The sequence below is a fragment of the Ascaphus truei genome, chromosome 5 (assembly GCF_040206685.1).
Source record: "Ascaphus truei isolate aAscTru1 chromosome 5, aAscTru1.hap1, whole genome shotgun sequence".
Classification (NCBI taxonomy): domain Eukaryota; kingdom Metazoa; phylum Chordata; class Amphibia; order Anura; family Ascaphidae; genus Ascaphus; species Ascaphus truei.
Genome location: NC_134487.1, coordinates 102592308 through 102617622, shown reverse-complemented (window position 1 = coordinate 102617622; position 25315 = coordinate 102592308).

The following is a 25315-nucleotide window of genomic DNA, read 5'->3' as shown; positions in this document are numbered from 1 at the left end:
TGAAGTGGGGGAAACCCATGATAACTACTGGCAGCATGCCCTTACCAGGGCTTATACCAGCAGGGAGAAAGACATATAGCCCAATTTCTTACCAGGGCTACATATGTATTGTGCACTGCATTCAATTGCACCACCTTGAGAAAGGTCCCATTGGGGGACCGAAATGTCGGTTTTTGTGTCTTCTATCAAATATAGAAAATGTATAATCTACTTACCTGCGTGCTGTCCCTTGATGTCGTGTTGCAACTGGTATCGTATGCTCTGTTATTGCTTTATGGGATAAGCACCAAAACGTATTTACTTGCAAATGGTGTGCCGGCTGTGCATTGGATTATATATATATATATATATATATATATATATATATATATATATACATGTAGATGTATCAGTACCGTGTTAGCCGAGCTTCAATAATCAAAAAATAAATAGATGATACCGTTCTGTGACATCGCCGGAAGAAGAGATCAGTGTATCTCGAAAACTCGCACAAATAAAAGCATTTCGTTAGCCACAGAACGGTATCATCTATTTATTTTTTGATTATATATATATATATATCCCCTCAAACCTCCCTTTAAAGCACACAGGGAGAAACATCTGTGCTCAAAATGGAGCACACCTGAGAGATATGCTAATGAGATTAAGTATATTTAAATTAGTCGCACCCAACACTTCCTAAAATAATTTCCATAAGAACTACATTGAGTGGACAAGTCTAAGGCAGCGTGTGAGGAATGGGGTATTAGCACAACAGGATTAGAACCATACAACCTTTGCTATTCTGGGCAGCAGCTCTAGCCATGTGTTCTGAACCAGCTGATAACATGTAATGCCACTGTCACAGCATTCTTTTGATTTCTACTGCTCACACCTGTAGCCTCCTCCCCCTGGATTCCGTTAGGCTGAGGCCCCACTGCACGCGTCTGCATGGCTGCCTTGCTTGCCGGCGGTGCGTGCAACTCACTGCACCGGGATTTGCGGTCTGCAGTGAACTGTGATGCGCGCTGGGGGACGTTGCCAAACGGGTCGGGTGGGCGGGGGCAATGACAAGGGGTGCGCGGCCATGTGTGTACAGAGCGAGAACATACACGGCCTGGGGCAAGACTACCTCACAATTTGAGACCACAAACTTTTCGTCTGAGCTTTGTAACCACGCACGGGAGGGGGGGGGAGGGAGGGAGAGCCATGCACGGCTGCCTCACAGACTTCCCTCCCAAGCCGTCTCCCTCCCGTAGCTCCTTCCTCCTCCCCTCATTCCCTCCTCCCCTCATTGGCTGACTCGTGCACCACGTGACGCGTCGGCGCTGCAAAATACAAGGAGCTGGTAGCTCCGGCAGGGTGACGCGTCACAGCACGCAGTCAGCCCTGCCTGAAGGAGGCAGCGGGGACAAACACTATCAGGTAAGGGGCTGGTGGCCCGCGCGCACCGCCGACCGCAGCGGGGCATCGGTCTTAGAAGCAGAGCACTTGCAATTCCTGGTTGCCAGTTCAATGTTGCTAGTGCACAAAAAGGAGCACACCTGAGATACCTGTGAGATATGCTAATAGCTGTATTAGATACAGGGATACAGGTGTGAACCATAGAGCTCAAAACTAGCCTGTGATAGGGTCCTACTCTTCAGCTGGTTTAGCACACACTGCTAGAGCTACTATCCAGAATAACAAAGGTTGTGTATTGTAATCCTGTTGATCTTGACCCAAGAACCGCATGAGCTGCCATAGACTTGTCAGCTCAATGTACCTCTCATGGAAATCCTTTTAGGAAGTGTGGGATGTGAGTCATTTAAATATACTTAGCGTGTCTTCCAGGTACGTATTGTAAGATTTTTTTTATCTGATGCAAGCGTGGGTTGGAGGAGATACTCCTTTGAATTCGTTCTTTCCCTTGTGAGCCACTTATACAGGTACAGAACAGTGTTTTGTGTGACTGCTGCCAGAACAGTAGGGTTTAGTGAGGGAAACTAAGGGGCAGATCCACAGAGCGTTGTTAAATCAGGGCAAATAACATGGAGTTAGCTAAATAGGTAACATGTTCGCTTCTCTGAATTAAATGGAGATTCACAAAGGTAATGATAAATCCCATCCCAGACGTCCTAAAAGGATTTCAATAGTAGTGAGCAGCTGAAAATATGCACAAATTAGATTGTAAGCTCTTCGGAGCAGGGTCTCCTCTTCCTAAATGTTACTTATGTTTAAAGCACTTATTCCCATGATCTGTTATTTGTATTATTTGTTATTTATATGATTGTCACGTGTATTGCTACTATGAAGCGCTATGTACATTAATGGCGCTATATAAATAAAGACATACATGTACTGTATATGCTGTGACAGCAGAGCTACCCATTTACTGATTTAGCACATGGTGCCTACAAACAATGTTGTGAGTTCTTATCCTGTTGGGCCTGACACCAGCACCTCACAAGCTACCTTAGACTTGTCAACCCAATATAGTTGTTATGGAAATCATTTTAGGAAGTGTGAGATGTGACTCATTTAAATATACTTCGTATATCTCTCAGGTACCTCAGGTGTGCTCCTCTTTGAGCACCGAGGTCTCTCCCTATGTTATTTAGGGTGAGGTTTGAGGGGATATATATATATATATATTATACAAGAACAGATGGCACTCACATAAGTATTAAGGTAGGTGCTTATCCCATAGGAATTGAATATGTAACAGAATTCCATACCAGGCAGACCAGGAGATCCAGGACCACGCAGCAAGAAAAGAGACAGCACTCATAGTAAAGTCCAAAAAAGGTGTATTAAAAGGCACAATCAACCGACGTTTCGATCCTAACAAAAGGACCTTTCTCATTTATTTTTGAGAGAGATGCCAGTAAAGTAGGACACAAACACTCTTCTCACCCACTGGGTTGCTAGTGATCATAACATCCCCCGCCCCCCCCCATAGGAATTCATTGAGTCCTCTCTCCTGCTCATCATAAATACGTAGTGTAAAATTTGTGTATACGCAAACCATTTTTGAATGAATGTACTGTGTTCTGCACTTCTGAGACATAAAACATAAAACATATTTAATCTTGATAGCAAAAAAGTATTTTCTGAAATTTCCCAGTAGGCTAATTGCTACATTAAGCTAGTCTGGCTATCTAAGGGTTAACCCATCAGACATAAGGGCAGATTCATTAAGGTATGTAGTGGGTTTAGCGCACTTGAACTGGCAATACCCGCAATCACGTTGAATGGGTGTTAACGCCCATTCATGTACGTAAACCTGTAATGTATAACTCACTTCGTGTAGTGCTCCATCTGCTAGAGGCATAGTAAGTGGTGTGGCCTGAGCCAGGTTTTAAAGGGAGGTCCCCATGAGTGTAGCTAGACATGGCTAGCTGATGTGCTCTGGGTTAGGTCTCCAGCACCAAGGGAGAACTGAGATAACTGGATATGATGAGCACAGAGGGCAACCGACTGAAGAGATCCCTGCTCCTTCATCACTTTTAAGGACATACACCTGGCCTCCCACCTGAGTGTATGTCTTCACTTATTCCCTTCAACACCCCAAGTCAGTGGTCCTATTAGGTGTGAGCCCAGGGCCCTAGTGTCCGGTTGCTGTATTAAAGGTCTATTTATATAAAGGTCCCTGATGCACAGCAGTCACTCGCGCTGCCCTGCACGCCCCTAACCCCACAGTACTGCCATTTGGCTGGTGATCGCACCCCAGTGCTCCTTCCTGCTCGCGTCAGTACTAGTCCAGCATCTATTGACCATTCCCATGCGCTCCTGACCACCACAATCTGGTTACACTAGTGTTTTATACTCTGGGAAATTATTCCATTCTATACTTTATTGATACAACTGAGGAAATTGAAAGTGCCAATCCTCCTTTCCTATGTTATGCACACATTCATGTTAAGTGTATTAATGCAAAGGAAGCAATTTATAGTTGATCCTCTCTGCATCCTATTTATTTTATTCATGTCATTATGAGATGTAGGTGCAATGTAATCCTGAATGTCCCATACAAATTAGTTTTTTCTTTATTTGCAAATCTTACTTTTGTCCTTTTTTGCCCTTTTTCTACACATGTAGGCTTAAATAGCTGTTGAAAAGTGAGTGGATGCCAATATCCATGTTTGTTTTGACCACGGACAAGTCCATTTATCTTCCTGTACTGCAAGCAACAAGAATGAGATTCTGAATTCTCTGGGGGCTATGTATGAAGAAATGCAAAAATAACTTTTTTTTGCAATAAAACTGACTCGTACAAAAGCATTTTTAACATGTGCCTCAATGCATCAGTCATTTTCACACATACATCGGCTTGTGTTTGTGTAACCACACACAGAAACATTCAAATGAGATGCATAAAACTTTAACTTTTTATCATATTGTATGTTTTATATTCATCAAAATTGGGTCCGTAGCCTTATTCCCTAGAACAAAGGAAGTTTGCAGATCATAGATTCCTGCAAACTCTTTTTTGGTCTTTGGGAGGCTTGCCATCTAACAATAGCAGGTAGGACAATATCCATCGAAATCCAATACTGTCATGCGCTCAGGAATACAGCTGAAGTGTCAGTAAACTGACAATAGGGGAACAGTGGTCGGAGGGCATAGGGGGACCACAATGGGGGTCGGGGCTCAGGGGCACAATACTTACCCCTGTCAGCTCATCTGTCCCGTGTCCGAGCACGCCTTGACTCGTGTTCCGTTGCGTGCGTCGGAATGAGATGAACAGGTGGGTGGGGGTGAAAACCGGCGCCACAGCAATCAGTCAGTCAAAATTCCATACGATTCCGATGATACAAAAAAGGCTTTAATGATAAATGGCACACACTAGACAGCAGGCTCCATCACCACCTCCTCCTCTACGCGTTTCACGCTGTAACAGCGCTTCGTCTTGGAGTGAATATATTGAACTGTACATCTCATTTTAAAGTATGACTTGAAGAAAAATGTGAACCTGCAGATATTATTAACCTCTGGCTACCAGATAAAGGCTCAGATTTACTCATTGGTGCTATGCTATAAAACACATTAATTTGAACTCATTTGAATTGGCTGTAATGTGTCTTCACCGAAGGAGTCCTATTGTGTATAGGGTTGAAAGGTGGCTTCTCTAAAAATACTGGACACAATGGTGAAAGGTGCGACGTGCTCAACTCCCCCCCCCCCCCCATATCTCTCTCTGTCTCTGTCACCCTCTCTGTCACCCTCTCTGTCACCCTCTCTGTCACCCTCTCTGTCTCTCTCTCTCTGTCTCTCTCTCTCTGTCACCCTCTCTCTCTCTCTGTCACCCTCTCTCTCTCTGTCACCCTCTCTCTCTCTCTGTCACCCTCTCTCTCTCTCTCTGTCACCCTCTCTCTCTCTCTGTCACCCTCTCTCTCTCTCTCTCTCTCTGTCTGTCACCCTCTCTCTCTGTCTGTCACCCTCTCTCTCTCACCCTCTCTCTCTCTCTCTCTGTCACCTGTCACTCTCTCTCTCTCTCTCTCTCTCTCTCTCTCTCTCTCTGTCACTCTCTCTCTCTCTCTCTCGCTCTCTCTCTGTCACTCTCTCTCTCTCTCTCTCTCTCTCTCTCTCTCTCTCTTTCTCTCTCTCTCTCTCTCTCTCTCTCTCTCTGTGTCACCCTCTCTCTCTCTGTCACCCTCTCTCTCTCTCTGTCACCCTCTCTCTCTCTGGTTTTAAGAAAAGCCCCGGTGCTACCCTTTAGAATTAAGCAATAAATGGATAATAAAAATTCTAAATTAGAACAAGTCCACCTTATGTAGTTAATAAGGTTCCCATCCACTTCCGATTCTCTTCCTGCAGCTCAAAACCCCCCAAAAAGGACCTATCCAAGGAACCTTAAACAATACAGAAAACAAGAAAAAGAAAACAAGAAAACAGGGGGAGCACAGGTTGAGGGACAGTACAAAGAGGGTGAGAGAGAGAGAGGGTGACAGAGAGAGGGAGACAGAGAGAGAGGGTGACCGAGAGAGAGAGAGAGAGAGAGAGGGTGACAGAGAGAGAGAGAGAAAACAAGAAAACGGGGAGCACAGGTTGAGGGACAGTACAAATATTTAAATAATAAGATGCTTTAAGTTCGAGACTGTTGTATGTAGTGAAGTGAAGGATATATAATATAATCAACACTTACACGGCCTTGTGTAAATGGTCTCACATCAAGGTTTCTTTACTTTGCTTTACTTTACTTTGCTCCTTCTGTCTTTTTCCTTCTTCGGATATTCTCTTCTCTGCTGATCTAGAGGGAAGCTTCTCCAAAGTATACAGCTGGGCCAACTCACCGACGTTTTCTCAGAATGTTGTCCTCAGAATGTAAAAAAGAGTACAAGACAAATAGGTGAGGGACAAGGTGAGTAAAATATATGTTAACTCATGCAGACAATTTCACTAAATCAAATGCAGAAAAGACTGCCTCCACTCACACGGGCAAATGTGAGTGTCCTCGGGAGGGAAGTGTCTTTACTTCACTGCCGAGCTATCACAGAGTATTCCTGTAATAGTGGGGAGAAATTTGGCGGTGGGTGAGGGAAATTCAGGGCAATAAGAAAAACTCACACGGCCATGTGTGAGCATGCAATGGAATTGGTTCCTTTTCCTCCTCCTTTGTGGCTCCACATACACTTCAGCTGGGTGGAAATCACTCAGAGTGCTTTTGAGAACACAATGGATGATAGGGTAAAGTAATCGTAGGCTTTATTGACATGAAAAACTAGCGATACACTAAACCACAAAAAAACGGTTAAAAAACTCTTAGTCAAAAGACATAAAAGCTAGATACAAATACAGTCAGACAGTCTCTCAGGAAGGATCCTGCAGGGTGCTCAGGTGCGCAGCTAACTCTCCGCGTCCGGGTGCTGTGCTACGCTCCTATTTCCTGCTCCTGACGGTGGCTGCAAAGTTCCAAAAATGTTCAGGGATTGTAGCAACGCGTTTCGCCCATTGGGCTTCCTCAGGCTCCGTAGAAAAGTCTGGCTTGGCTCATGGCTATATGTAGGCAGGCGCCAGCCAATCAAATCTCATCCCTGAATCACTCCCTTCATGCTGTGTCATTGTCTTAATCAGTATTCTCGGCGACTCTCAAAATGTAAACAATTGGCGCTCCTAGGTCGCGCTTATACATAATTAAAAATATATTAAATGTATTTGAACATAATACTGCCTTCATCATAAGACTGCTAATATACAGCTTAAAATGCATAATGACAATATAGGCCCTTTGATCATTAACTTCGGTGTGTAGCTTTAAATAAATTTGGCTGACACCACCTCAATGATATCCAAAACTATGTATAGCTTTTTCATTGATCTTATACTTAATAAAAGGACACTTTAAATTACCTCTCTTAGACATATAAATTAATTATTACTGATTTTAACACATAATACAAAAACTCTAATAACCTTTGACTCAGATCATCACATTTCCTATTAAAAATATATCTATAAAAACAAAAATGTAAAATATATTTAAAAAAGCATTAGAAAAATACATATGTTTATTAACCTTTAATAGATTCTATTTACACAATTAAATAAATCATTAACATACTTAAAAACTAATTTAAAAATCATTAGAAACCACAACTCTTAGTACAATTATTCTTAGGTATTCAAAAGAGCCCATATAGCCAGCTATGATGGTTGAATGTGTCTGAAAAAAATTGTGACAAAACAAAATTAATCAGTACGTTATAAACTCCAGATGTTGATAATCTTTTTTAAGCTTACTAATGGTGGGGTAACCTAAAAGGTTTATATATCGATGGAGAATACTCCTTGCAACAGCAGTTTAAAGACCGGATGTTCAAGGAGACTCCATACCTACTAGATAAGTAAAATATATGTAAGGAATATTCGAACTCGATATCCTACAACAAACGAGACATACTGGCAATTAGGCAAAAGCCCCAAGGTCTATATCGATATTCAGTCCTTTTGGGGCAAGAGTCCTCAATTTATAAATCCAGTATGTCTCGCGTTGGCAAAGTTTCAGGAGTCTGTCCCCTCCCCTCCAATGTGGGTCCACCCTTTCAATCCCTTTGTACGTTAGGCCTTCAGGATTTCCTCCATGGCACAGACTGAAATGCCTTGATACACTATGTGTCATCACCTGCCTGCGTATATTGCCCAAGTGCTCCAGGATGCGGACTTAAAGGTCTAGACGTCCGGCCCACATACTGGAGTCCACATGGGCAAGCAAGCAGGTAGACGACATATTCAGTTCGGCAGATCAACATTTGCTTTATCTTAAAATCCCTTTTTGTGTTATTGGAACAAAAGCCTGCTTTCTCTCCCTTCATTACTTGTTTGCATGCTTTACAGTCTTGGCATCCAAAGAAGCCTACTGGGAGGGGTAACCATTGTTTCTCATTTATTGTTTTGGTTTTCCTAAAAACACTTGGTGCTAATTTAGCCTTAATTGACGGTGCTTTTCTAAATATTACTTTTGGTATGTCAGGTATACAGTATGTCCTCTTAAAATTGGATCCTTCTGGACCACATGCCAATGTTTCCTTACAATGTCCCTTACTCTATTCGCATCTACACTATATGTTGTGATAAAAGATGTGTTAAAACTGGTATTGATTTCTTTTGTTTTTGTTTTTAATAAATCCTCTCTTGGGATTAGCTCCAATTTCTTTACTGCTTCATTAATAATTTTGGGCTGATATCCTCTTTCTAAATTTTTTTCCTCAAGGGTCTGTGATTGTTCTTTATAAATGTTAAAATCTGAACAGTTCCTCTTGATCCTCCTGAACTGTCCATAAGGGATATTGTTAAGCCATTTCTGGTGATGGCAGCTTGAGGATAACAAAAAATTGTTCACATCCGTGGGTTTAAAAAAAGTCTTTGTATTAACTTTATTCTGTTCTATGTAAATCGTTAAATCTAAAAAATTAATAGTGTCCATACTGTGCTACGAAGTGAATTCTAGATTAATGTTGTTCTTATTTATGTATTCAATAAAGTCTCCTAGTCGTTTCTCACTTCCTTTCCATAAGAACAACACATCATCGATGTACCGATGCCACGAAACCAAATTTGCACTGAAAGGATTATTAGACCAAATCGTATTTTCCTCCCAATTGGCCATAAAAATGTTTGCAAAGCTTGGCGCAAACCGTGTGCCCATCGCGGTACCGCAGAGTTGTAAAAACAGGTCATCGTTGAACCAAAACACATTATGTCCTAAAATAAAATTAATACTGTCTAGAATAAAAGTGCATTGCTCCTTTTTAATAAGAGTATCTTTCGACATCACCCTAGAAACTGCTTCAATGCCATCTTGGTGGTTTATGCATGTATAAAGCGATTTAACGTCGCATGTGGCCAGAATGTAATCATCCTGCCAGACGATATCCTTTAATAAATTTAAGACTTGAGTCGTGTCTTTTAGATATGATCTGCTCCCTGTTGCATACTTTTGGAGGAAAAAGTCTAAGTACTCAGAAAGGTTTTGCGTAAGTGACCCAATGCCTGATATTATTGGGCGACCTGGAGGGGTCTTCAAACACTTATGTATTTTTGGGAGAAAGTAAAACACTGGTAATATGGGTTTCTCCTGACATATATATCCCCATTCTTTTGTAGTAAGTATTCCTAAACTTTTCCCACTGTCTAGGATCACATCCAGTTCTTTTTTATACAACTTTGTTGGATCCTCCTTCAATTTCTTATATGTCCTTTCATCGTCTAAGATTCTACCTGCCTCTTCTAGATAATAGTCGGTGTCCATCACCACCACACCCCCGCCTTTATCCGCTGGTTTGATGGTAATGGACTTATCCTCCATTAGGATTTTCAATGCCGCTTTTTCTTCCCTGCTGAGATTATCTTTGAATTTTCTAGAATTTTCAGTCAGCTTTTCAAGATCATCCGATATTAGTTGATGATAAACCTCTAGATAATGTCCCTTACTATTACTAGGGTTGAACTTAGATCTTTCCCTTAATGTAGAGTGGACAAATTCATCTGATGTGTTATTCTCTAGTGGTATATCCTGCATTGTTCCCAACAGTTCCCTGCTTTGGGCATCCTTATTGAGGAAAAAGCGTTTCATCGTCAGCTGTTTTAGGAATTTGTTCGCATCTAAAAACATACTAAACCCACTTGGTTTGGTTGCCGGTGCGAAGTTCAAACCTCTAGCTTTTAGGTCAACTTGCGTATTGCTCAGTGTAACTTTACTGATATTAAAAACTCCTACTTTGTCTGTTTTTTCGGGTTGCTTCCTTCTACCTCTTTTTCCTCTCTTTCTCTTTTTTCCCCCCTCTGTCTTTCTTCTGTGCCTCTCTCTGTTAATATCTCGTATTTGTTCTGCAGAGTTGGGCCATGTGGGGGGCTGTGATCTAAAAAAGATACCGCAGTCTCTTGTTTCTTTCTTTCCCATACAGGACTCCTCACTGGCGATCTACTTACATGTCTCTTGTTTCTCCCCTCTTCCCTCCTTTGTCTTGATCTATCTCTTCTATTCCTGTGATCTTCCCTTTCTTCCCTCCAGTAATGTTTCTCTCTCCTTTCCTCCCTCTCCCTCCTATCCTCTCTCTCATAATGTGCCGTTCTCTCCCAGTCTCTAAATCTATCTTGACTTCGATGTTCTCTTCTATATTGATGTCTCCTGTCACTGATTAAGACAATGACACAGCATGAAGGGAGTGATTCAGGGATGAGATTTGATTGGCTGGCGCCTGCCTACATATAGCCATGAGCCAAGCCAGACTATTCTACGGAGCCTGAGGAAGCCCAATGGGCGAAACGCGTTGCTACAATCCCTGAACATTTTTGGAACTTTGCAGCCACCGTCAGGAGCAGGAAATAGGAGCGCAGCACAGCACCCGGACGCGGAGAGTTAGCTGCGCACCTGAGCACCCTGCAGGATCCTTCCTGAGAGACTGGCTGACTGTATTTGTATCTAGCTTTTATGTCTTTTGACTAAGAGTTTTTTAACCGTTTTTTTGTGGTTTAGTGTATCGCTAGTTTTTCATGTCAATAAAGCCTACGATTACTTTACCCTATCATCCATTGTGTTCTCAAAAGCACTCTGAGTGATTCCCACCCAGCTAAAGTGTATGTGGAGCCACAAAGGAGGAGGAAAAGGAACCAATTCCATTGCATGCTCACACATGGCCGTGTGAGTTTTTCTTATTGCCCTGAATTTCCCTCACCCACCGCCAAATTTCTCCCCACTATTACAGGAATACTCTGTGATAGCTCGGCAGTGAAGTAAAGACACTTCCCTCCCGAGGACACTCACATTTGCCCGTGTGAGTGGAGGCAGTCTTTTCTGCATTTGATTTAGTGAAATTGTCTGCATGAGTTAACATATATTTTACTCACCTTGTCCCTCACCTATTTGTCTTGTACTCTTTTTTACATTCTGAGGACAACATTCTGAGAAAACGTCGGTGAGTTGGCCCAGCTGTATACTTTGGAGAAGCTTCCCTCTAGATCAGCAGAGAAGAGAATATCCGAAGAAGGAAAAAGACAGAAGGAGCAAAGTAAAGTAAAGCAAAGTAAAGAAACCTTGATGTGAGACCATTTACACAAGGCCGTGTAAGTGTTGATTATATTATATATCCTTCACTTCACTACATACAACAGTCTCGAACTTAAAGCATCTTATTATTTAAATATTTGTACTGTCCCTCAACCTGTGCTCCCCCTGTTTTCTTGTTTTCTCTCTCTCTCTCTGTCACCCTCTCTCTCTCTCGGTCACCCTCTCTCTCTGTCTCCCTCTCTCTGTCACCCTCTCTCTCTCTCTCTCTCTCTCTCTCTCTCTCTCTCACCCTCTCTCTCTTTCTGTCACCCCCCCCCTCTCTCTCTCTCTCTCTCTCTCTCTCTCTCTCTCTCTCTCTCTCTCTCTCTCTCTCTCTCTCTCTCTCTCTCTCTCTCTCTCTCTCTCCCTCTCCCTCTCCCTCTATCTCTCCTCCTGACACCTGTTCCTGATTGGCTGCTGAGTAATGCAGCCAATCAGGATGGAGGAAGCTGCCCAGCCCCCTAACAACAGTCCTGCTCGCTCCCTGCTCACGGTAAATCCCATGGACCCCCACAGGTCACTATGTCAAGAGTGGTAATACCGGACACATACATGTCCAGTATTACCTCTGATTTTGTTACTGGACAGTTTCCAAATACAGGAGAGTCCGGTTCAATACTGGACGCCTGGCAACCTTAATGGTATAGCACCACTTAGTGGTTATGGCCCAAGATATCTGCTGTGGAAAACACTAAGGAGATCTTAGGTTTTGGTTAGTGATACCCCTCTTATGTAAGCCTTGCACAATCGCCCATTTTGTATTTTACAAAAGCTTCTAAAGACCACATACCACCTCATACCACACTCAAACAGGGTATGTGTCATTTACTAATGAAGAAATGTAATGTTGTTTTTTTTTTTTTTTTTTTTTTTTTTAACTAATGAGGAAAAGAGTAAAAATTGTTTAAAAACTAGTGGGGCAAATAAATCCATGGGGGAGGGTGGGGGGAAATGCCAGCCAATGTTAAAATGTTATAGACCTTTAACCCTTTCACTACCAGAGGGGCCAGGAAAGCAATGAGTTGGGGGGTCCCTCTTGGTAGCTAAAATATTAAAGTATCATTTTTTTATTATATAAACAAAAGTGACATTATTCACTTTTTGTAATACATGGATGTGCTGGCTTTTAATTGATTAATGAGAGTGTATATATATATATATATATATATATATATATATATATATATATATATATATATATATATATATATATATATATAATTAGTTAGCACAGAGGTTTCACAACCACACATGTCTCTTCTACAAGCGTACTGTGGCGCTGAACCACAGAGAGAAGGACTAACCATCACCCCAAAAGCCTGTCCTGTCTTCCCCATACCACCGGCGGAAAGCTCACCATCCTGTGAACCAGCAGGTACCCAGCACTGCACACCCTGTAACAGGCAGATCTCCCAGAGCGTGGGGGAAACACCGTTACACATGCATTCTTTTAAATGTATTCACTTCTTTTGTTTGGAAATGTGGAAATGTATCGGGATCATAAGTGTGCCTATTCCTCACTGTGAACTCTGTTTACATACCTTCTCCACATGGGAATAAAGAAACACATCACTTTAAGAAGATACACATGTTTTTGTTTCACTTGTTTTGGATGACTAAATCCCTGACTCATGGCTTTACCACTCGTGACTGATGGTTATTCATAACTCTTGACATAAAAACATGTATTTTTACTTAGTAAACAGATAGGAAATATAACGTTCCAAACTTTCGTCTCTCTCTCTCTCTTGGGAGTATGGTCACCACAAAGCATTGGATGCTTAAATGTAGCCCTTGTGTCCCTGATGTTTTCAGGGGTCCAGATGTTGAATGTCCCTGGAGAATCAAGTTCAAAACAAAGCAATTCATAAAGAGCATTTTCATATACATGGAAAGTACATGGAAATTAAAATGAAACCCATCAACATTACAACCCATATAAAATGATATGTACATTTGTCATGTATAACTGTTTTGATCATTGTTCATATGTGACTTATAAACTAAACACTAAGTGCATTGTTAAATCTTATTTGAAAATGAGTTATTATTTGTGCTACGTTTTGTTTCAGTTCAGTTTTACCTAAGACAGTTGGTAGATGAAGGAGAGGGGGGCGCTGCAATACAAATCAAAGTAGTGACCGCTCGCAGAATCTATCAGTGGTAGTAGGCAACATGATATACCTATATGAGCTCTAAAAAGGGCTGCATATTACCCATATATATGGTGCGCAGGCAGAAGGGACACTGCAGCTGCGGTTACGAGCTTCTCCCCACCCCCTCCAGTCTACTTCTTAATGCCGGCACACTGATGAACATTGCCCCACTCCTCTCCTTACACTGGAAACTAGTGAGAGCGCAGAAAAGGAGCGGGGGAAAGCTATGATCCACACCAGCAACATCTCCACTCCCTCTGCACAGGGGAGGGAGAGCAGGCTGCTGGGGCGGCCAAGGATTGGGGCCGCAGGTGAAGTCCCCCAAGGGCAGTCTGTTGCCCCCCGATGATCTATATATAGGGGAAAAACTGATGCAGAGAGGCATTTTCAACTTGCATTAATGTATATTCGAGCCATTTTGCATTCTGCCAATTTGTGCTGGTGTTTTTGGGAGTGTTGCCATGAGGAGTTAGGGAGGAGTTGTATGACACATTAAAACGAGGTGTGACACATTATGCACCTCTGTGCATGAATTGTATGTGCTTTCATTTGCAGCAAAGGCTCTGTCTGGTTTTAGGTAGGGAAAACCTCTATGCCTAGCAAACACGGTCAAGTTTATTAACACATTTGTTACATCTGACCCAACTGCGTGAAGAAAATGGTGTATGTGTAAAAGAACAGATTTCTTTGTGCTTTTACAAAGCTCTAGTAATTGGTATCAGAGCTCGATCAGGGTTAATTGTTATTCAAACCAAAGACAGTTCATGCAGAAGAGCTTCGATACTTGTTTTTAGAGCTTTTGTGAAATCCACATTTATCCCTAAAACTCAGGATAAATGTTGTACCTAAAATGTTTTGAGACTAGTCAGTATTTATTTACACATTTGTAAGTACATGTATTATGATAGAGCACGTTTTTGTTAGCTAGAACTTTCTCTTCTGATACTGAATATTAATCCTGTGCAAATTAGATGTAGTAAGTAAAACCCGCCTAAATTTCAGGTTACTGTTTTTACAAAATAACATTGAAAATATGGGAAATATGTGTTACCTCGCTCAAGCCCCTATGGTGAGATCCCGTGCTGCCAGGGAATAGGTAGAATATATCTAATGAAGTGTACTGTGTAGGAGTACACCAAAGGTCCCAAATGACGGCGCACCGCAGACCAGAGTTTGATTGTATCTTGGTCTAAATGTGCGACTAAAGACAAATAATTAAAATGAAGTTTATTAATACAAAAATGTAGTAAAAACGTTAAATCCTAAATCTCTAGAGTGAGAGATATAAACCTCTAGCTAAAGGCTGTGCATAAAGTTGTATGCTAATGTACGCATCCACTCAGATCGTAGTATGTGGGATATATGCTTCTTTTGCAGTATGTCAAAAATACCCTTTAAAGGTGTATTTAGTACAAAGAAAGTCTGGAGGTTTCGACCACACAGTTGCGGTAAATACCTACTCAGTAAATAGTATACTGATAATCATAGACTAGATCCTCTTGATACGAGTGATATTAATATATCAATTTTATAGTCCCTTAAGTATATAAGAGGAAATGTTCTATTGCAAACAGAAGTGGCTAATGTCTGCCACATTGATACTGAGATGGCTATATGAATAATTGTAGTGCGTCTCCGTTTGTCTAATCTCCTAGTAATTGTATACCTAAATGCTATACCAGGTAATCTAGTTAGTACCACTTATACATATATCTGAACCATATCCAATACAATGTAGGTGTATGTCTTAGAATGTTGTACCTCACTGTGTCTTAATGCCAGTGCTTTATGGGTTATAAATATGTATAGTTGCCGGCGACCCAACTCAACAATTCTGTCAGAGTCACCTGATATATATAGTGTACTGTATATAGTTCTTTAGTACCAGCTCTATAAGTGCTGTGAAAAGTAATGAGTGAATTTTACACCGAATGAGTAAGAAACTCTTATTTGTGCAGCATTAATGGAATACTGCTAGATGTTCATATATATATATATTGGTATGAATACCCATTGCAGTCACATCACTGACTGGATTCATCATCTGCATCCCTCTCTAGCAGTAGTTAGTGAGTTAATAATAACCACATATATTTTTTAGCTGTAATAAAATTGGGGTATGCTGGTACAATGGACACACTGCCTATTGTATTGATATTTGTTTGCTGGGATTCAGTCGGTAGTTCTGTGGCATATTAGTGAAATCACATTGTTGTGTGGTATAGACTTAATAATGCTATATTGATGTCACTAGGCTTATTGCCACAGGTACATGTCGAGCACTTGCGAGATCGCGGAAATCCCTTTGTGCACCGTCCGGCGTCAGCAGCCAGACACACCGCGTCCAAAGTTAAGTGTGATCGTATGGGACTGATGTATGGAGATACACAGAACACACTCCCTAGTGTGTTAGTGCTTCCCTACTGAAGTTCAATCGGGAGATTCCCATTAGTATACATAGCATATAGCGAAAAGTATCAGTGTTGTGTGGCATTAGTTTAATACTGCTATATTGTTATTCATATGCTTGTCGCCACAGGTGCATACCAAGCACTCGCGGGATCGCGGGATCGCGGGATCGCGGAGGTAACTCGGTGTACCGTCCGGCGTCAGCAGCCAGGCACACCGCGTCACAGAAACTCCCCGCTCGGAGGTCCCGAACAGGTACAGAGGGGTGCGTGAAACAGCTAATAGCAAAGTGTGCTCGTGTGGAACTAGTCTATGGAGATACAGAGAACACACTACCTGGTGTGTTAATACATGCATATTGCGATTCAATTGGGTGATGCCCATAAGTATATACAGCCCTTAGTGAAGAGGCATAAAAACGAAGAGTATTTTTAATAAATGTAGCACCATGTCGGCTATGACCCTAGCAAATGTTTACACCTGTATGATTAAAAAAAAAAAAATACAAAGAGAACTGCTATTGCTTAACTCTACTGCTAAGAGTTAATCTCTCCTGTCTTGCCTTCAATTACTTCTTGGGCAAGCTAACCACGTATCTGACCAAGTTCCTCACCCCTACCACAGCACTTATCACCTGAGCTCTGACTCCAAAAGACTGTTCATGGTCCCAAGGTTCAACAAAGAATCCGGCCGCTCCTCCTTCTCTTACCGTGCACCTCACAGCTGGAACAATTTACCAGAGACTCTTACATCCACCACCAGTTTAAGTTCTTTAAAAACTATAGCTGTCTCACATTTTAATGTGGTCTGTATCTGTAACATACACCTACAGTATAACTTATTTTATCTTTAACTGTTCATAAAATGTCTTCAATATATAATGTATAACCCTGTTTACCTAATGTAATGCAATGTCTTTATATATACTGTATAACCCTGTTCACCTAATGTACCCATGTATTTGTAACCATGTATTTGTCATCGTAACGGTGTGCCCAGGACATACTTGAAAATGAAAGGTAACTCTCAAAGTACTACTTCCTGGTAAAACATTTTATAAATAAAATATAAATAAATAAGATGGGCTTCATCTCTAACAGTATCCATTAAGACTGGAAGAAGGCAGATTTTGCCCCTATACCTAAAGGGGCAACACTTGACCTGTTATTTTGACTTGGAAGTTTATTGGAGTCTGTTATAAAAAGACTATCACTTCAACATCCATAAATAGAAAATAAACTTGCTAATATGACTTTAATGCAAAAAAGTATGCCAAATAACCCAATGTGTTTTGGAGGAATTTGGATTAAGGAAACAATGTAAATTGTCTCTTACTTTAGATTGAAAAAAAAAAACAGATCTAAACATTTGTAAATAGATACACAACTGTTTTCTATTATGGGGGATATCTAGCTAACTTCTGGAAGGTCATAAACATTATATTTCAACCTTCTAGCCATCAACATTATAATATCAAAAAGGATGATACTGTATTACTCTGACAAATCCCACTGACATTGCAAAAGCATTCAATGAATACTTTGTGGGGTGTGCTACTTCTCTATTATCAAAGCGCAACCTGAACTATAAACATCAAATTTAATCTGGGAGTACCCCAATAGCCCCATCCCATCCCAACACTGACCACAATTTTCAATTTGTCCCAGTATCCAAAGAGTAGATTACACAAGAGCTCCTCAAATTAAAACTAAGCAGCCAATGTGGACCTGACCTGCTGCAATCAAAGTTCCTATGCCTTGGTGCCTCAGCCATCGCCAAACCGCTTGCTTCCCTAATCAACTCTATTTTGACTACAGGCCATATCCATAAGATCTAGAAAACTGCTAGAGTTGTCACAATCTTCAAAAGTGGGGACAAAACACTGTCTCAAACTACAGTCCAATCTCTATTCTCCATTCCTCTCCAAAGTCAAGGAAAAATGTGTCCACTCCCAATTAAGCGATTAATATACCAAGACAAATTTGCATAGCCAACTCCAAACTGGCTTTTGCCCCAAACACTCCACAGTACCTACCCCCCTAAAGGTTTGCAATGAGGTCCAGTGTGGAATGGAATGGAGACAACTCACTGGTGCAATATTCCTAGATTTTGCAAAGGCTTTTGATACTGTTGATCATGATATCTTGCTAAAAAGAAAAGCCCCAGTGCTCTGGAATAGGGGAACATGCTTTAAACTGGTTTCATTCCTATCTATCAGGTAGATCTCACCATGTTTCTCTCGGGCTCTAACTCCAACCACTTAGATATCACCTGTGGTGTCCCGCAAGGCTCTGTTCTGGCCCCCTACTCTTTTCAGTCTTCAGTAATGGTATACTTACAGCTTGTAAATTAGTTTAAATACACATGTATGCGGATAACACAATCTTATATGCACACAGCCCTCACCTCTATGACCTTGAACATGTACTTCAATTTGACTTTTCGAAACTTGAAAACTGGATTTCCCAAAACAAAATGTTTTTAAACACTGGCAAGGCAGTAACAATGGTATTTGGGACCAAGGCTAAAATTCTAAAGCTTCCAATGACGAAGCAACTCTAATACCACCCTAGCCACTATAACTAGTTTTAAATATCTGAGCATACGGTTTTACTCCTGTTTAAAATTTGGGTTGCCCATGGATACTCTAACATCCAAAACCTATGCCAAACTAAGGGAGTATTTGTTCCTATAAAATACACCAAGTCTGCTGGTCGGAAAGCGCATCGCACAGCAGATGCTGATACCAATTATAGACTGTGGGGTCATAGTATTATGGTACTGCTCCCGAAACTCACCTTAGCAAACTAAACACCCTCTACAACTCAATATGCCGCTTTGTCTGCCAATGTAACTATATCACACATCACTGTAAAATGCGCAAAGAACTAGATTGGTTATCACATGAGCCTACGCTCAAAGTTCATTTTTTCTGTCTTGCCTTCAATCACTTTCTAGGCAAGCTACCCGACGATCTGACACCCCTAACAGACACTGAACTTATCACCTGAGCTCTGACTCCAAAAGACTGTTCATGGTCCCAAGGTTCAACAAAGTATCCGGCCGCTCCTCCTTCTCTAACCGTACACCTCACACCTGGAACAATCTACCAGAGACTCTCAAAGCCGCTACTAATCTAAATTCTTTCATAATTAAAGCTGTCTCACATTTTAATCTTGTCTGTAACTGTTACCTATGCCTATAACATATATTATCTCTAACTATCCAAGCAATGTCTTTAAATATAATGTATAACCTCTTTTTATTTAATGTAACCATGTATTGTCATCATAACGCTGTGCCCAGGATATACTTAAAAAACGAGAGGTAACTCTCAATGTAATACTTCCAGGTAAAACATGTTAAGAATAAATAAATATGCATCAAGGGCATTTCATTAATGCAAAGATCTAAAATTTCATGGTGCCCATGAAATTTGCATAATTGTGCGATTAAAATGCTTCTTTAAAAAGATTGTGAGAAGGTGATTAGTGAGGAGTTCTAAAGGTTAGGAACAAGAGTGAGAGAAATTCCAGAGCAGTGGAGGTATGAAGAGAAAAGGTGCGGAGAATGGACAGTCTTGAGCGGAGTACAAAAGGGGAACCATGGCACAACTGGAAATCAGAGCTGCAACATACTTACCATGGGCATGAGTGCAGAGGTTTTAAAAACAGTAGAGAAATTTGACACGATAGGCAAATCGATTTCAGGAGAAGAGAGGCAGAGACATATCTGGAAAAGACAAGTCTATCATTAGAGTACTGAATAGATTGTGCGGAGAGAGCTGTGAGGCAAGATGACCAAATAGTAGAAGGTTGCAATGAACAAGATGGTAGTTATTGCTGTATACATTAGAGTTTATCTGTAGAGTGACAAGGGAAAGGATTGGTGTTTTGGAGGAGGAAGCAGCAGGATTTAGTAAAATTGAATGCGAGAGGAGAAAGTCAGAGATTAACCAAATGTAATACATAAGTAATGTGTTTGAGAAGCAAAATGTTTAATTCTTAAACAAGATATTTTAATTGATGAAAAGGGGATTTGGGGTCTACACTTCAGTCTCCTGGCTGCACAACTGGGGCAAAAGACTACTAACAAACCACTACATTGGAGAGATTAGGGTAAAATAGCTGCAAACTGGACAATGCTGTAAAACCAGTAGGAACGCTTCACTGAAGGAGGAGCCTCCCTCTTTCGTCATCTTTGAGTGTCAGGCTCTTTCTTAAGCCCCTTTCACTGTCACATGGGCTGTCTCTCTGTGTGTCACTCTCTATCCCTGTGTCTCGGTTTCAGAATGGCAGTTGGACTCCTTTACTGTACTTACTGATTGGCTGGCTTTGCCAGCCAATCCGATAAAAGGTTTAAAAATAGATCGGTGTCTCTTAAACTGACAGTCTGTTTCATTCATTTTTTGGACTATTAGAAAATGTTTAGCATTTATCCTGTAACATCTTACAAAGACTTTATATCTGTGTCATCAGGCATACAAGGTGTTAAAGTTTGTTAATTAATTTTATGTTGATCAACTCAAGCTGCGTGTTAATTGTACAGGAGGGGCTATATATATGAGATCTACTCACAGTCCCCATTATCCCCCTTGAGAAAGGGCTCTAAGGAGCCTGAAACGCGTAGGGTTGTATGTACTAGTTTTTTGTTTGTCCCCATTTTCTATTTTATGTAGTCTTAATAAACGTTTTTAGCCCTCCATTCGGTGAGCTGATGGTGCATTTTTTGGACGCTAGCGAATCTTTACTCCAATCCTTATTCACAACGTTGTTTCAACATTCTACCTGTTTTCCTTCTTATCCAATCCCATATCGCCTGTCGTGTTCCCAGGCAGATCAGGGACAGGGTCTCTTATTGTCAGGACGAGCTCACCACAAACGAGACGGGACCGCGGTGCTGAGGTGGGATAGGATATAACGCCACCCACAGCCACGAGGGCACGTCTTGAGAGTAGAGTGGTCCGGGAGTCCGAGTCGGGGCAGGAGAGGTACGGATGGTAGAGGGTGCTGTTCGCCAAGTCCGGGGTTAGAGAGAAGGACGTAATCGTTTACCGTTTGCCGGGTTCGGGGTGCCAGAGGTGCGGAGAGTCGTATTGCCGTACGCCAAGTTCGGGATGCCAGAGGTGCGGATAGTCGTAGAGGAAGCTGGTTCGGTACACGAGGAAGACTGCAAAACAAGACAGGACAAGACAGGACTAGGGAGGCAGAGAGTGATGAGAACAACTGGTTCTATGCTCAGCCGACGAGTTAATGAAGCTGCAGGGTATATATAGGCAAGAGGGTCCAATGGCAGAGTAGCAAGGTGGGGGTGTGTGAATGGGCCAGGCTGAGACAGGGATAGGTCTAGATGAGTTCCTGGAGGAGGGGCTATAGATCCTAGAAGAACTGGTATATTGGATTGCAGCATTGGAAATAGGTACTGTGCCTTTAAGAGGCTGGTGCGCCTCCGTGTGGCCACGCCTCGGTGTGGCTGCGCCTGTGGATGCGTGAGCGGGCACACGCCCAGACCCGAAGGCAGAAGAAGAGGACTGACGTGCGCGCGCGCACAGGGGAAACGGAGCTCGGCGTCCTGGAGGAGGGATCCGTGTGAGACGCGGGAAGCCCTGGCAGGGCTGCAGGTAAGTGAGGAGCACGCCGAGAGCGGCGTGACTCCCCGTTCGTTACACTTATTCCTTCACGCAATGTGATAGGTGGAGCAGATTAATTCTGTATTGTACACAGTATACACATATTTGGAGCAGTGGCTACATTACTCTATAATATTGTACACTCAACTCAGTATATCTTTCCTTGGCATGAAATGTTATGGCCTCAGATGCCCCTTGTGTTTAGATACAAGTGTAATGTATAGCTTCTGCTATTGGAAGTGCTTTTTCAAGAGTTAGAGATCAAGCCGCATTACAGCAGTTGGCTCATATCACTCACTGAAATTCACTACATGAACAGCAACAAAAGCAATTCTAAGGAGCAGTGCTTGGGTCACGAATTAATGTTTTCTTCATGTGACTTACTTTTGTCTCTTGTGCACTTCCTGTACAGACCAACAAATAAATATAAATTAGTCTAAGATGAATTAATCAATAATATTTTCAAGTACCATACTTGCCAGCACCAGATCATAAAGTTATGTGCAATAAAATAGAACAGCACATTTAGACATATAAAAAAAACCACAATGCCAGTGTTTATTCACAATGTTTCAGTCCTCATATACATGATCTTTTTTTAACGCTGAATTAGTTGTCTCAGACCATCAACCTTACTTTATTCAATCCACAAAGTATATGCAGTTATATTTAACAGCACCTTCATGTTCATATTTGACTAATAACTAACTGAGGAAAGTTATTAATTACCATTACAACCAAAAGTTGTAGTTACCAGGGCTAGTTTCATTTTTAATCCCCATATTGGCCATTTTTATGAGTCTCTACAAAAGACAAAAGGAATGAAGGATTTCACAACTTTTCAACTGCTTTAGAACTCAGTCTGGATCCCTTACACTGTAGAATTGCTGCTGTATTATGTCTTCAGTTATATTCGGGCAATTAACAAGAGACAATGTATATCGGATATATTTCTTATTATCTTAATTTGTTTGTTTGTTTTTTTGCAGTTAGTCATTCTGGCCTGAATTTCCCAAATAATATAATATGAATTAAAATTTGAAGTCGTCGTTAAAAATGGAAGATAATGTGTATATTGGCAAATGGTTTCACTTTTTTCATCTCCAACTGTTGCTATGTGGGAATGGGTTTTTATTCCCTTCTCTGGCAAGAGGGGTCTACAGTGCAGAATATTTATTATATAGATGTAGCCAGGTCCCCCTCTGGCTCCCCGTTCCCTGTTTTCCCCCCTCTTTCACCTCCGCTGCTGTGGGGGGATGCAGTGGGTGGTGACGGGTTCGTTGGTGGCTCCCTCTGCAGGGCGCCGCCATGTTGGTGGTGCGCGCTCATCGCGAAGGTTTGCGTATGCGCAGTAAGAGCCGCGGCGGCGATTATAGAGTCGCGCATGCGCAGTACACTATGCGCACGTGGAAGCAATAGAATAGGGGCTGCGCGGGACTACAACTCCCAGCAGCCCCAGTGGCTGGGGTCACATGGGCACAATCGACCCATAGGGCTGCGAGAATCACGGGCAGCTAGGAGAGAGATTTGGCACGCTAGGGCTGACAGTCAGTCGGAGCTGGGAGATAGTTAGGGGAGGTTGTATGTGCAGGGCGTCTGTGACCCCTGCACTAGGCCAGAGCCCCCTGATAGGCCCCAGCTAGGCCCCGACTCATATGTTTAGATTATGGTTGCTACAGGGACAGACCCTTAGTTAAGGACACTGCCCCATTAGCTGTTTGAGATCTGGGACACAGTGGTAACGTTGCGCAACCCTGAAGATAGTGATCTGGGCTCACATCACCTGGCAAGGTACTAAGATTGTCAGTATGTGGGACACTCTCGCTGGATACCACCCATGCGGAGGAGGACCCATCACAGATGCCGAAGCCATCGCTGGATCAGCGGATCCTGCACAGCTATCCATCAGCGTGCCCGGGTGCTGGAGCACCCGGCAGGTACCTATATCTTTAAGTGCACCAACCAAGTACACACACCATAGTGGCAGCGCTGAACACATATATAGGGGTGGGGGTTGTATTCTAGTGGACACCAGGGTGGTTGGGTGCCCGAGGGCCCCGTAAGGTACTGTGGACACAGTTTGGGTTAGACGGTGGTGGGTTAAGGCGCTGCGAGGCTGAAGGGGTAGCTGTAACCATTAGCGTTACTATCCTCATATCACTGCATATTTACATGTTTGTAAGTAAAGGTTATTATTATCATTACATACTGTGTGTGGATATCAGTATTGTGGTTCCTGTGAGGGGCTCCTCCCACTACGGTGGGATCCCTTCCAGGTGGAGGCGCTGTACCAAGATTGTATTGTTATATCACCTCAGGCTCCCTGTGGCGGAGGTTTGGGATCTCTGTGAGCCAACAGGTAAAGCCAGCACCAGTAAACTCATTACACTAGGGGGAAAGATGTCTACATATATATATATATATATATATATATATATATATATATATATATATATATATATATATAATCCAATGCACAGCCGGCACACCATATGCAAGTAAATAAGTTTTGGTGCTTATCCCATAAAGCAATAACAGACCATACGATACCGGTTGCAACACGACATCAAGGGACAGCACGCAGGTAAGTAAATCAAAAATGTTCTATATTTGATAGAAGACACAAAAACCGACGTTTCGGTCCCCCAGTGGGACCTTTCTCAAGGTGGTGCAGATATATATACACACACACACACACACACACACACACACATATATATATATATATATATATATATATATATATATATATATATATATAAAATAAATAAATAAATAATGTAATTCCTTAATGTATCACAGGCTCTTCTGGCATTGAAAAAGTTGACAATGAAAAATAAATGATGCAATGCCAGAACTACTGTGAAGATGAAAGAGTATCTATTTCCAATAACAAGAGAGCAAGTTTAAAGATTGAAATGATATTAACATGGATGTGGTTTCATGATTGACAAAGTCCACTCATTTAAACACAGGATCCAGCATATTTGGGTATGTCTGAGATGATTGGGAAGCAATGTGATAAAAGTTCCAGGAGAAGACTGATCCATTGTTCTCTCCACATTAGCCCAGTAACTTACTTCCAGAAACTGCCACAGCATATCAACAAAATGTCTGCAATTCGCATGTTTGAAGAGCATTTTCCATAATGACCCCACTGTAGAATCTTTCCAAACAGACAGATAGGCTGAAGCATGTAAAGCAATGGAGTGACACATCATTGTCAAGCCTTAAAATAAGCCATGAGAACGCCTTTGACTTTATTTTACACACTGGTTTTCACGAGAGGAAAAAAAGATTCTCACCATTTTACCGCAAAGGTTTTTTGGGGGATTATTAGGAGTTGTTCACTGAGTTGAAAACGACAAAGTGAACATTTAATTTTTTTTTCTTCACACAGCATAAAAACATGTAAGCTAAGATACCTTTGCTATTTACTGTAAACTAAGCTATGTAAGCTAAGATATCTTAGCTATTCTAGGATATCGTTGTTAGTAAACACTAGTGAATATTCACCAGTGCACAATATTGTGAAATAGACTCATTTTTAGTTCCGGAGGTGAAATGACTAAGGCCTCGTTCAGGGTGCCGGAGGCAGGAGTTGGAGGGAGGGCG